Source organism: Ambystoma mexicanum, chromosome 1q, assembly GCF_040938575.1.
Source record: "Ambystoma mexicanum isolate Mex_15411 chromosome 1q, UKY_AmexF1_1, whole genome shotgun sequence".
NCBI classification, from domain to species: Eukaryota; Metazoa; Chordata; class Amphibia; order Caudata; family Ambystomatidae; genus Ambystoma; species Ambystoma mexicanum.
Genome location: NC_090922.1, coordinates 1473756516 through 1473770173, shown reverse-complemented (window position 1 = coordinate 1473770173; position 13658 = coordinate 1473756516). Strand labels below are relative to the sequence as shown.

At 47.4% G+C, this 13658-nt stretch overlaps 1 protein-coding gene across 1 annotated transcript in view; it reads right to left on the bottom strand.

Moving 5' to 3' along the window:
• The window catches only part of LOC138549910 (HORMA domain-containing protein 1-like), a 1553847-nt gene that overhangs the window by 837525 nt on the left and 702664 nt on the right, over positions 1 to 13658 (bottom strand). The gene's annotated exons all lie outside the window — the stretch shown is intronic.

The following is a 13658-nucleotide window of genomic DNA, read 5'->3' as shown; positions in this document are numbered from 1 at the left end:
GACGCTAACCCCAAGTCAGAGAGGTAACAGGGAAGGCGGGCAACCCGGGACATACAACAAACAAAACGAGCATAATAATCGTACTCGTCCCAGCGAGCAATGCAACCCAATATTCCCTACCGAGAATGGGGAGTTATATGAAGACATTGATAAGAAAAAAATAACATTGCAAAACAACGAGAGTCTTTACTGGTACCCTCATGCTCGTCCCAGTAATACCACAGAGGAGAAGTGAAGTGAGAATCATTACTAGTACCGTCATACACGTCTCAGTAATAACAAAGAGGAGGAAAGAAGTAAGAATCATTACTGGTACTCTCCTACTCATCCCAGTAATACTAAAGAGGAGGAAAGAAGTGAGAATCATTACTGGTACCCTCATATTCGTTCCAGTAATACCAAAGATGAGGGAAGAAGTGAGAATCATTATGGGTACTATCATACAAGTCCCAGCAATACTAACAAAGCGAAAGAAGCGAGAATTCTTACTGGTACCCTCATACTTGTCCCAGTAATAGCAAAGAGGAGGAAAGAAGTGAGAATCATTAGTGGTACTCTCATACTCGTCCCAGTAATAATAAAGAGTTGGAAAGATGTGAGAATCATTACTCGTACCAGGCTCGGACTTGCTTATAGGGCAATGACCGAACCAAAAATGCAAAATGCTTGTGTGGGCCAGTTTTTTTAGTCAAAGTTGGGCACTTTTTTGGCCAATGTCGGCCAGTTTGATGCGTTACTTCACTATGCGGCTAATAGTTTTGAACACTGTTGCTGAATAAATATTCTTTAAAATGTACAATTTGCATCCCATTTGATCAAAAACCTCCCCCTTGGGTACTATTCAACAGTGTCACAAAGGAATGAATTCCCATTTGCAACTGTGGGACACTTTTTTGTTGGTGCCCGAGACAATTTTGTGCCTCAGTCTGACCCTGGGTCATGCAGGTTCAGACTGGCATATAGGTCACTCGTGTTAAGCGGGGCGACCTGTCAGCTCGGTAGGGGCCATGAGCCCGTGTGGGGATGAAAGGCCATTGGGCAGAATGCAACAGGCCCGCTCAAGTCCTTCTGGTTTCGACTGGTCCAGCTGGCTGGTGGCCAGGCCCAAATGTATGCAAATCCCGAGCAGAGCCTGGCCTGATGGAAGAAAGGGACTGTGCTACAATGTGCCACTTCTGCTCGGCTCTGTCTGCCGAAGCTTCCCCTACAAGTGTGACAGGCAGCTCTGCAGACGCTGAGGGTTTCAGGGAGGGCTGGGTTTGGGCCTGCCTGTTCACTGTCGCTTAGTGGAGCTTTAAGAACAGGCCGTGATCAGAAAGGCTGATTTGCCAGGGTGGCGCTCATCCATTGCACATTTGATTTGCTGACCTCTGCATCGTCCCTAAATGCGGGATATTGTCTTCACACTTTTCCCTGACTTATTAGTGAAAGAAAGAAAGAAAAAGTAAAGTGTGTTTGCGAAAGCGTAAGTAGGTTGGTTGCACCCAGAGCCAAGCTCGGACTGGCCTACAGGCCGATGGCAGAAAAAAAGCGCAAAATGCTTGCGTGGGCTAGTTTTTGGGTCAAAGTGCGACACTTTTTTGGCAAATGTGGGCCAGTTTGATGAGTTACTTATATGCGGCTAATAGATTTGACCAGTGTTGCTGAATAAATATTTTTTTTAATGTACAATTTGCATATTTGATCAAAAACCTCCCCCTTGTGTACTATTCAAACAGTGTCACAAAAGGAATGAATTGCAATTTGCAACTGTGGGCCACTTTTTTGTTGGTGCCCGAGACAATTTTATGCCTCAGTCCGACCCTAACTGGTACCCTCGTACTCGACCCAGTATTTCCAAAGAGGAGGAAAGAAGTGAGAATTATTACCTCGGAAGGGGAAAGCAAGGTGTCAAGGACACAAGAGAGAAACTGAAGAGCCCTATATCTGAACTGTATGAACTGGTCAAAATAGTTGCCAAGAACAATCTACGATGAAGATATTAAAGAGACTGTGCTGAAAAACAGACCACAGGAGAAGGGAGTCATTCTCCTGTACTTAAGTTGTTTTTGATAGTGTTAGGGACAGAATAATTTAGCTTTGGACAGAGGACCGATTTTCCTTTTGACACACCGACGACTGGCGAGCACCCTATTTAGTTTGTGTTAGGTAGGGAAGTCCCATAGTTCAGGGATAGTTAGGAGTTTATCTTCTCTTTATTTTGAATAAAAGTCCAGTAATGGAAGACACCTGTCTCTGTCCTTCTTCTGACCCGTTACAGGCTGTACTGAATAGTAGATTTACTATTCAGCCAAATACAGAACAGTTGGGCAAATATCCGTTTTATGAAGAGGCAAACAAGAAAAACACACTTTGTAAATGGAAACTAAACTTTTAAATATATATCCCCATTCTTATTTTATTGCATTTTTTGTTATTGTTAGGGTGATTCTACAACAGATTTCAAGTGTGGGATGTAAAACTATCTAACAACAAGGCAAACTAGGGTTTCCAACCATAAAGTAGACCAGGTTCCTGAAAGTGATAACTACAGCAGAATAAGTCTTAGTTACTTACTTGTAATTGTATTTCTCCAGCATTGGTATCTTTCATAGATTCACATGCTTTAATATTCCCCATCGTCAGACTGGGAATCCTCAGTGATTTAAATAATTATTAAAAATGTAAAATATATACATTATTTCCATAGAAATATGTTGTAGATTGCCCATTATGGTCTATGAGACATTCCCTTGTGTATTCCCTCCACCTCACTTTGGTCCTTTATGGCCCCAACCAATGAGGTGGCAGGTCTTTAACCCTGCCCCAGTAAGCCATCTTCAGATTTTGAACCGTAGAGACTACAGAATGATGGATGCTGAGCGTAGGAGCAGCCTCTAGGGGAGGAGGGTGGGCGCATGTGTATCTATTCAAGATACCAATGTTGGAAAATACAGTTACAGGTAAGTAACTAAGACTTCTCCAGCATTGGATCTTTCATAGATTCAGATGCTTGAATAGAATATAAAGCAGTTAAAACTTGCCCACATCATATATACATAGATATGCAGAAAAACTTCTGCAAACCTTTGCCATACAGCAACACCAAGGTTATATATCCAGGGAAAGGCGGGAGGAAGGCTGATCCTACCTTATGTAAAGAGATGGCAGAGCACTGCCTGGCCAACTGCAGATTCTTTGTTGGTATCTTCTGTCAGGAAATAATGTTTGAAGAACGTGTGCAGAGTGCTCCAGGTAGCGGCTCTTCAAATGTCCTTCAAAGCTACCCCTGCGTGAAAAGCCACTCAAGCTGCCATCCCTCTAGTGGAGTGCGCCGAAGGAGGTCTGATGAGGGGGTCGCCTTTGGATTGATGATAGTGGGTGAAACATTGAGAAATCCAAGGTGCCAAACTTTGTTTTGAAATATGTTGACCTAAAGTGCGTCTAGAGAATGCAGTGAACAATCTGTTTGAGGAGCGGAACTCCTTAGTTCTTTGTAGATAAAACTTAAGGACCATCGCCACATCTAGAGAATGCAGAGATCTTTCTGCATCAGATGTGTGATTCTGGAAGAAAGTAGGGAGGACAATGCGCTTCGTGAGAGTCATCTCCGACAAAACTTCGGGAAGGAATTTTGGATGGGTTCTCAGAATGACTCAGTCTTTGTGGAACAAGGTGCAAGGAGGTTCTGATGAAAAAGCTTGTAACTCACTAATCCTCCTGGCAGATGTAATGGCTATCAAGAAAGCTGTTTTCCACAATAAGAATAGGCTCGTAAGGTGGTTCCATTAGAGACGTTAGTACAGTGTTTAGGCTCCAGGATGGTAACGATGGTACTGATTGGCGTGGGGGGGGAAGTACGCCTCAGCCCCTTTAGGAAGATCTTAACAGCTGGTAGAGTGAGCAAGGACTGTTTATCTGGGTTTGTTGTATATGCCGCTATGGCCGCTCGATGAACCTTGATAGAGGACATAGATAAACCTGCCTTGGACAAGTACAGTAAATAAGGTAGCACTTGTGCGACCGATGCTGTGACAGGGTTCAATCTGCAAGGAGATCCAGATTAATTAGTTTTCGCTGCTCAGTAACCAGGCCTTGAGAGATACGCTTGCTGGGTCGTGGTGGAGGACCTTGCAGTTCTCTTGCGTCAAAAGCTCCTGCTGAGCGTTGAGGTGAATCGGTGGCCAACGGGAGAGGTGTTGTAGAGTTGAGTACCAGATCTGCCGGGCACAATCCGGAGCTATTAGAATCATTGAACAATTGTGTTCCTTCAGTCTGCGTAGCACTCTCGATATGAGAGGGATGGGGGGAAAGGCAAAAAGGAATTTCCCTGTCCAATCCACCGAGAACGCATCTCCTACTGACTGATGTTCTGGGTACCTGGAGGCAAATTCGTGGCATTTCTTGTTGGCTCTGGTGGCGAACAAGTCGATCTACGGATGACCCCATTTGGAAAATACTCGTTGGACTTCTTTCTCGTCTAGTTCCCACTCGTGAGAAGTCGTGAACTCTCTGCTTAGTTTGTCCGCTAGGACGTTGTCTACTCCCGGGAGATGTTCCGCTTTGATCTGTACTCTGTGGTGAAGTGCCCATACCCATAGGAGTTGAGCTTCTTGTGACAAGATTTCTGACTTGGTGCCTCCTTGTTTGTTTGTGTAATGCATGGAGGTCGTATTGTCTGTCTTGATGGTCACCACCTGGCCAGCTAATACCGGAAGGAAGGCTTTCAGCGCCTACCGTATTGCCCTGAGCTCTAGGACATTGATGTGTGTTAGGAAAGATTTCATATTTGAATGTGATCTTCCCTCGATGTGTCAACCCCCGAACTTTTTGCTGCTGTTCTACACCCTGATCAAAGCTTTGCCAGAGAAGCGCAGCCCTCAGCCGCACTCCTCTGGGCTTTCGCTCAATTCTTATGGGGAAACTGACATGCCCTTAAGACAGTCAGTACTGGGAGACTTTGTTTCCCTTAGTCCTTTCCTCATGTTGCAGCTTTTGTGCAACATGTAACAGGTGTACAATGTAACTTACCTTACAGTACACTTGGGTCTCTATACATTCCAAAGGCCCTAGAAATTCTCGCTGGACTTATTATGAACTGTGCAGGTGTGTCACGGACAGGACTGGTGGCAGCTATTGCTTATCTTATGTTTTGAACCCTTTTTTGCGATGTTATCCGCGCTTACCGCGTTTGGCACAAATAGGTGGCCTGGCTCCAATATGGCCATGCCACGAGGTTCTTTGTCCTGTCCTTTGGCCATCTTGCCCCTTCACCTTCCCCAGGTCGAGCCGACCCGGGTCAGTCCTTATTTGGTCATGCACTTTCCCGTGAAACCCAATGCTTTCGTGGGCTTCTGCATGCCTTGTGTGTGTGCCTTGAGGATGTGGGCTGGGATGTCTGTTCCCAATACACATCGTGGGTGCCAGAGAGTCTGGAGTGTCCTGAATGACTGGGACCACTGTGGTCCGTGATTGGCCCACGTATGGAGTGAGTGTTTGTGAGCAGATCTCCCATTGGTTCCTCTCCGTTTTGGCGCTTAGGCACTTTGGATAAGAGGAGACTGAAAACACCACTACCATGGATCTCCTGAGTTCACACCGAACAAAGGATAAGGAGCCAAGTATCCTGCAACAAGAAGCCGAGTCGAGGAACCGCTGGTGATCCGCTGGAAGGTTTGGCACCCTGAGCCCGATGTCTTCCTGCGAGAGCCCTCTGCATCTGATCGTCCTAGAAGGTCTGCGAAGGTGCTTCGACCAATTGGAATAGTGGGAACAACTATTCTCGGCACCTTCATCAAACCCTGCAAGTAAGCCTCTTCGGAAGTGTCCCTGGGCCAACCAGTGGGCTGACCAGATTACACGGGACGTTTGCTCTGTCACCGCTGCAGTTTCGAGGAAGCCCTCGAAACTTGGCATCCTGCTAGCTCTGTGTCCACGGCACCCTCACACCGAATTTCGTACACTTGGCATCTCCAGGTTTGAAGTGAGACGAGTGCGCCCGGACCAGAGTAAACGCGGTTGCCGTGTTGCCCTGCTTTGGCAACGACCTGTGCACGTTTGCTGCATTTGTGACCCCCTTGAACCTGAATCCTGCTACCGCGGAAACTATACGGTGTCGAGACGTCCTGATTGTCGCATTCGAACCTGCCAGCAAAGTGTGCTGAACTGGCAAAGTCTGGGTCTGCGTGCATCGGGGACCGGTGAGTAGTCCATACCCCAACCGGTGGCCCCTAGCGCAGGAGCCCATTTCTTTTCTACCGCTGTTGCGAAATAGCGACTCTATCCCGCACTCTCGAATTGCCTCCGCCCGCAAGTGGAGGTCCTGCTTGAATAGTGGGGACTTGTTCTTCATCGACCGCATCCACCTTCCTGAGCTGCTACTGACCCTTGAAGAGACCCTATTTTGTCCATTGGCACCAGCACGTGCAGATACTATTGAGCATCAGGCTCCTCTCTTCGTAGGGCTTGGACTGTCTCTTAGTTAGGTGTAGTTCTGATAATGAACTGGGTTTAAAGATTACTTGCACTGCCTGTTTCTCTCCCCATCTAGGTGGACCAACTATTCCATGCTGTTAACTCCTTACACCCCTCAGTCTTGTATATATATTGTATTGATTGTGATGTATTGGTTTACTTTAGTGGTACTGTGATTCTTTGCTATGGTCTATGTTACAAAGGCATTGTAATAAATGTGTCTATATTTTTAATATAACACCTGTCTGGAGTAATTCATAAGTGTCCTTACTTTGTGTGCTCATTGGGCCTCATTACGACCCAGGCGGTAAATTACCGCCTGGGCCGTGACTTTACCACCATGGCGTAAACTACGTTTACGCCATGGTGGTTGGCGGATTTACCGCCCCATTCCAACCTTGGCTGGGCGGTAAATCCCCATTTACCCATTTACCCTTCCCCATTCCCATTTTGCCCCATAGGGCATAATGGGAGTGGGAAAGGCGTTAATTACGCCACCGTAAATTACGGTGGCGTAATTAACTCCATGGTCCCTTAGCGCCATGGATTTTAACACCTGCTAAAAAGCAGGTGTTAAAACCTCCATGGCGCTAAGGGACCTCGTACTCAGGCGGTAAGGGTCGGCGCTGTTTACGCCGCTGTAAAACCCTTACCGCCTGAGTTGTAATGAGGCCCATTGAGTCTTTCAGTCATCCTCACCCCTCATGAGACTTAGTCTTGACCGCCGGCATCGCTACCCTGATTGGTCTGGCTTGTCCAGAGGTTACCCTGTTCCAAGAAACTAGGCTGGCCTTCTGAACCTCTGCTCCTTCAGGTCAGAGTTCAGAAATCCGTCTTAACAAATTGGCGTACAGCGGTGGGATAGGACTGAAGGTATCCAGTGTTGTGCACTAGTGAATGCATTGTGAGTTATTTCTACCTGGATACATAGTGAATTGTTGTGGTATAACTTTTTAAAGGCCATAGTTCTATCTAGCAGTATGTAAACAAGTACCTCGTTAACTTTAAATGCTTCTAGATCCAACACATTAATAAAGATGTGTGCTGAGAGAGGTGTCTCCTCTCAAGGCACGAAAGTAGAACTGATCCACAGAATCATGGACTGGCAAGAAGCTCAGCTTAGAGCTATAGCTTCTGAGGACAGTGCAGAAGGAGGTGGGGCTGCTCTCACTGGTAGAACTGATGGTTCTGCTGCTGCACTGATCCACAGCAACCATGAGGACATGGAGGATGTAATGTCTAATGTTTCCTCTGCCAGTGCTGATGGGGAGGCCATACTTGAATTCAAGAAGCAAGAACTGCTGTTTAGGCAGAAGGAGCTTGAGTTCAATATGGCCAAACTAAAGATAGAGCAGGCAGAAAAACAGAAAGACAGGGATCACCACTTCGAACTGGCCAAGCTTCAAGTTGCCAATGGATCCAAGGATCCTGGACATGGGTCTGGGGCCTCCTCGCATCCAAGGTTTCCAAAAGATCTGCTCAGTGTGTATGAGGAAAAGAATGACATTATGGACTGGCTGAATACATTTGAGTATGCATGTGAAGGTCAACAAGTTGACAATGCTGATAAAATTGCCTGGATACTTAGCAGACTGCCCCATTCTGGCTGCAGTGCCATTATGGAAATGTCAAAAGCTGAGAGAGCAGATTTTGCAATGTTGAAGCAGACTCACATCTTAAAGTTTGGAAAGACTCCTGCCTAATACTTATAAAGATTCAAAGAGTATAAGAAAAAAGAAGGTGGTACTTGGGTATCTTATGTAACCGAATCCTTAAATAACTTGACTGGCTGGGTTGAAGGTTATAAGGTTTCTACCTTTGAAGGTATGATAAGTCTTGTCATGCTGGAACATATTTTTGCATCTTTTTCCCCTGAGCTTAAGCAGCATTTGGCAGATTCAAAGGAGATAGATCCTAAGAAGCTAGCCATTGCAGAAGATTTGTGGGTGTCACATCGAGTGTCCCATAAGGCCAAGGCTCCTCCTGGTAAGCAGGAGGAAGGGAAAAAGTCCAAAGATAAAGAGGGTGGAGAATCTGATAAATCTTCTTCCCAAAAGGGCCACAAAAAGATAAATAAGGGTAAGACACAAGAGAACTCACAGGGTAGTGGAGGTCAGCACCCGAAACAGAACTCTGGTTATAGTAAGCCTCCCTATGTGAACATACCCAATGGATCTTGTTTTGCTTGTGGAGCAACTGACCACGTGAAGGGGGATCCCAGATGTAAGGAAAAAAACCTTGGGGGTCCACTCTGCTAATCTGGCCTTCTCCTCCTACGAGGAAGAAGAGATTACCGGAGTATCCTTCTCCTCAGACGCCTTCCCCAGTGGTATAGAAGCTGAGGTAGTTTTAGTTTCCCTGGGTTCCTGGGAACCTAAAGTCTCAGAGGCTTATGCTAGGATTCCAGATAACACCAAGCACTACTTTAAAGACAGTGTGCTGATCAATGGAGTAGATACTCCAGCTCTTAGGGATAGTGGGTGCAGTCGAACTGTAGTGGATTCTACCTTGGTAGACCCAGAGGAAGTTGCCAGAGCTACTCTGATGCCCACTAAATTGGCCGACGGCCCACCTCTCATGTTCACAGTAATACCTGTAAATCTTAGTATCAATGTTACAGCGGTCAGGATTCCAGTGAGCATTCAGAGGAGTGTCCCAGGAAAGGTCTTGTTGGGCAATGATCTCAGAGCTTTAGGGCTTGTGGGAGATACTGCTGACAGACCCTGCACAAGGTCTCAAACAAGGGCAGCACTGGCCAAGACCAATGCACTGCCCCAGCCAAAGGGGAAACCCAAGGCTAAAGGGGTCAGAAAACCAAAATGAGGGAAAGAGAATATTCCCCCTAACTCACCTACCACTGAGGTGGAGGTAGTTGGTCCATCACCAGGACCTGACGAGGAGGTGGTGATACCTGAAGTGTTTGACCCCAATGACCATCCTGAACTAAACGATTTGTTAGTAGAATGTGGTCCTGGCAGGGAACAATTCAGTAAAGGCCAACGTGAGTGCCCATCTCTGGAAGGCCTAAGGAGACAGGCCTGCTCCCAGCTTGAGGGTGAACCTCCTGGGAAGCATCAGATTTATTGGGAAGGTGGGCTCCTGTATAGTGAGCCTACAGAGTCTACAGAAGGAGACCATAGGAGGTTGGTGGTTCCCCTTGCTGTAAGCCCTTCCTCCTGCAGCTGGTGCATGAAGTGGCCCTTGCTGGTCACCTTGGTATTAAGAGGAACAAGCAAAGGTTATCCATGCACTTCTACTGGCCCAAGATGGGGGTGCAAGTAGAACGTCACTGCAGGAGTTGTGCCTCCTGCCAGTTATCTGGTAAGAGTGGCTCAACAATCCAAGCTCCATTGGTACCACTCCCAGTTGTGGGGGTACCATTTGAGAGGGTAGGGATCGACATTGTTGGTCCCCTTGACCACCAAACATCCTCAGGCAATAGGTTTATCCTGGTGCTGGGCGACCATGCCAGCAGGTATCCTGAGGCCATCCCATTGAAAACTGTGACTGCCAAGTCAGTTGCAAAAGCTTTACTTGGCATCTTTACTAGGGTTGGCTTCCCTAAAGAAGTTGTGTCTGACAGAGGCAGCAACTTTATGTCTAAGTATATGCAGGCTATGTGGAAGGAATGTGTGGTCACCTATAAGTTTTCTTCCGCATACCACCCCCAGACCAATGGTCTGGTGGAACGGGTTAACAGGACCTTCAAAAGTATGATTGGGGCTCTGAAAGAACCTCAAAGAAAATGGGATATTCTTTTACCATGCTTACTGTTTGCCTACAGAGAGGTACCACAAGAGGGTGTTGGCTTCAGCCCCTTTGAACTTCTATTTGGTCACCCAGTACGGGGACCCTTAGCCATAGTCAAGGAGGGATGGGAGATGCCCACTCCCCCATTACTACCAACGTAGTGGACTATGTTTTAGGGCTCAGAAAAAGGATGGTACTCCTGATGGGTCTGGCTAGTGACAAGTTGAAGGCAGGACAAGCCCTGGTGAAACATTGGTATGACCAGAAGGCTTCCCTCTTTAACTTTACACCTGGTCAGAAAGTCCTGAATATGAATCCTATAAGGCCTAGGACTTTACAGGATAAATGGTCAGGCCCTTACACAGAGGTGGAGTCACTGGGTGAGGTCAACTATTTAGTGGGCCTTGGAAGGCTGGGACAGGCTGCAAAAGTGTTCCATGTAAATAGGCTGAAGGCTTTCATCCCAAGAGTTGAAATCGCAGCACTGCTATTGGCTTCAGATGTTGAGGAAGAGGAGTCTGAACCTTTTCCTGACCTATTCCAAAGCAGTCCTTCAGATAGCTCCATTGAGGGTGTCCGGTGGCCCCTCATCTGACTTCTGATTAACAGTCTGAAGTGAAAAGTTTGCTTAGGCAATTTTCCCCTCTGTTTTCACAGTCCCCTGGTTTGACACATTGGTGCAAACATAACATAGACACAGGAGACAGCGTACCTACCAAAAGTAGGGGATACAGAATGTCAGACAAAGTAAGGTCTTACATTAAGACAGAGGTCAACAAAATGTTGGATCTTGGGGTGATTAAACCCTCTACTAGTCCTTGGCCCAGCCCTGTGGTTTTGGTTCCAAAAGCAGGTACTTCTGAATTGAGGTTCTGTGAGGATTACAGGGCTCTGAATGCTGTCACCAAGACAGATTCACACCCCTTGCCTAGAACAGATGAGCTGGTGGATACCGTGGGTGCCTCCAAGTACCTCAGCACGTTTGACCTCACTGCAGTCTATTGGCAAATAGCCCTTGCAGAACATGCCAAGGAGAAGACAGCTTTCCCAAATCCAGAAGGCCTTTACCAGTTCAGGGTAATGCCTTTTGGGTTGAAGAATGCACCTGCCACATTCCAGAGACTTGATAATCATGTGTTGAATGGGTTGGACGAATTCTGTCTTGCATATCTGGATGATATAGCAGTCTTCAGTGCCACCTGGGAAGACCATGTGAAACACCTTGGGATTGTGTTACAGGCTCTTCAGAAGGCCCACTTGACCATAAACGCCAGTAAATGCCAGATTGGACAAGGCTCAGTGGTTTACCTTCGACATGAAGTAGGTGGAGGGAGGATACAGCATCTACCCAGTAAAGTACAAGCAGTACAAGATTGGCCTACCCCCACTACACAGACCCAAGTGAGAGCCTTCTTAGGACTCACTGGGTACTACCAACATTTCATGGCAGACTATGGTACCATAGCTGCCCCTCTGACTGCTCTCACTACTCCAAAGAAACCCAAGAAGGAAACTTGGTCTGAAGAGTGTGAGAAGGCCTTCAAAGGCTTAAAAGACTCCTTGTGCCAGGCCCCTGTTCGCAGGGCCACTGATTACCAAAGACCTTTTGGGAAGGGTAAGGAACACCCTATTGGCTTCATTAGTCGCCAGCTTAAGGATAGAGAGCTCAGATGGTCCACAGTAGAGAAAGAATGTTTTTCTGTTGTGTGGGCTCTTCGGAAGCTGAGGCCCTACCTCTATGGGACCCACTTCACTGTGCAAACTGACCATAAGACCTTAACGTGGCTAATGAACATGAAGGGAGAGAATCCAAAGTTGCTTAGGTGGTCCATAAGTCTGCAAGGCTCTGACTTCACTATTGAGCATAGGCCAGGTGTCCAACATAGCAATGCTGATGGGTTGTCCAGAATGTTTAACCGACCTGAACAAGAAACTCATCCAGGGGTGGATTAGTTCCCCCTGTCCTTAATCTGGGGAGGGCGAATGTTAGGAAAGATTTCATATTTGAATGTAAATGTTCCTCCATGTGTCAACCCTCAAACGTTTTGCTGCTGTTCTACACCCTGATCTAACCTTTGCCAGAGAAGCGCAGCCCTCGGCCGCACTCCTCTGGGCTTTCGCTCAATTATTATGGGGAAACTGACATGCCCTTAAGACAGTCAGTACTGGGAGACTTTGTTTCCCTTAGTCCTTTCCTCATGTTGCAGCTTTTGTGCAACATGTAAAAGGTGTACAATGTAACTTACCTTACAGTACACTTGGGTCTCTAGTCATTCCAAAGGCCCTAGAAACTCTTGCTGGACTTATTATGAACTGTGCAGGTGTGTCACGGACAGTACTGGTGTCAGCTATCGTTTATCTTATGTTTTGAACCCTTTTTTGCCATGTTATCCGCGCTTACCGCGTCTGGCACAAATAGGTGGCCTGGTTCCAATATGGCCATGCCACAAGGTTCTTTGTACTGTCCTTTTAGGCCATCTTGCCCATTCACCTTCCCCAGGTCGAGCCGACCCAGGCCAGTCCTTATTTGGTCATGCACTTTCCTGCGAAACCCAATGCTTTCGCGGGGTTCTGCATGTCTTGTGTGTGTGCCGCCAGGATGTGGGCTGGGATGTGTGTTCCCAATACACATCCTGGGTGCCAGAGAGTCTGGAGTGTCCTGAATGCCTGGGACCACTGTGGTCCGTGATTGGCCCACATATGGAGTGAGTGTTTGTGAGTAGATCTCCCATTGGGGCCTCTCCGTTTTTTTTCAGGAGGCTGAAAACACCACTACCATGTCGATCTCCTGAGTTCTCACTGAACAAGGGATAAGGAGCCAAGTATCCTGCAACAAGAAGCCGAGTTGAGGAACCGCTGGTGATCCGCTGGAAGGTTTGGCACACTGAGCCCGCTGTCGTCCTGCGAGACCCCTATGCAGCTGATCGTCCTAGAAGGTCTGCGAAGGAGCTTCGACCCATTGGAATAGTGGGACCAACTATTCTCGGCACCTTCATCAAACCCTGCAAGTAACCAGTGGGCTGACCAGCTTACACGGGATGCTTGCTTTGTCACCGCCGCCGTTTCGAGGAAGCCCTCGAAACTTGGCATCCTGCTAGCTCTGTGTCCACGGCACCCTCACACCGAATTTCGTACACTTGGCATTCCCCAGTCTGAAGTGAGACGAGTGTGCACGGACCAGAGTAAATGCGGTTGCCGTGTTGCCCTGCTGTGGCAACGACCTGTGCACGTTCGCTGCACTTGTGACCCCTTTGACCCTGAATCCTGCTACCGCGGAAACTACACAGTGTCGAGACGTCCTGATTTTCACATTCGAACCTGCCAGCAAAGTGAACTGAACTGGCGCAGTCTGGGCCTGCCTGCGTCCGGAACCGGTGAGTAGTCCATACCCCATTCGGTGGCCCCTAGCGCAGGAGCCCATTTCTTTTCTACTGCTGTTGCATAATAGCGACTCT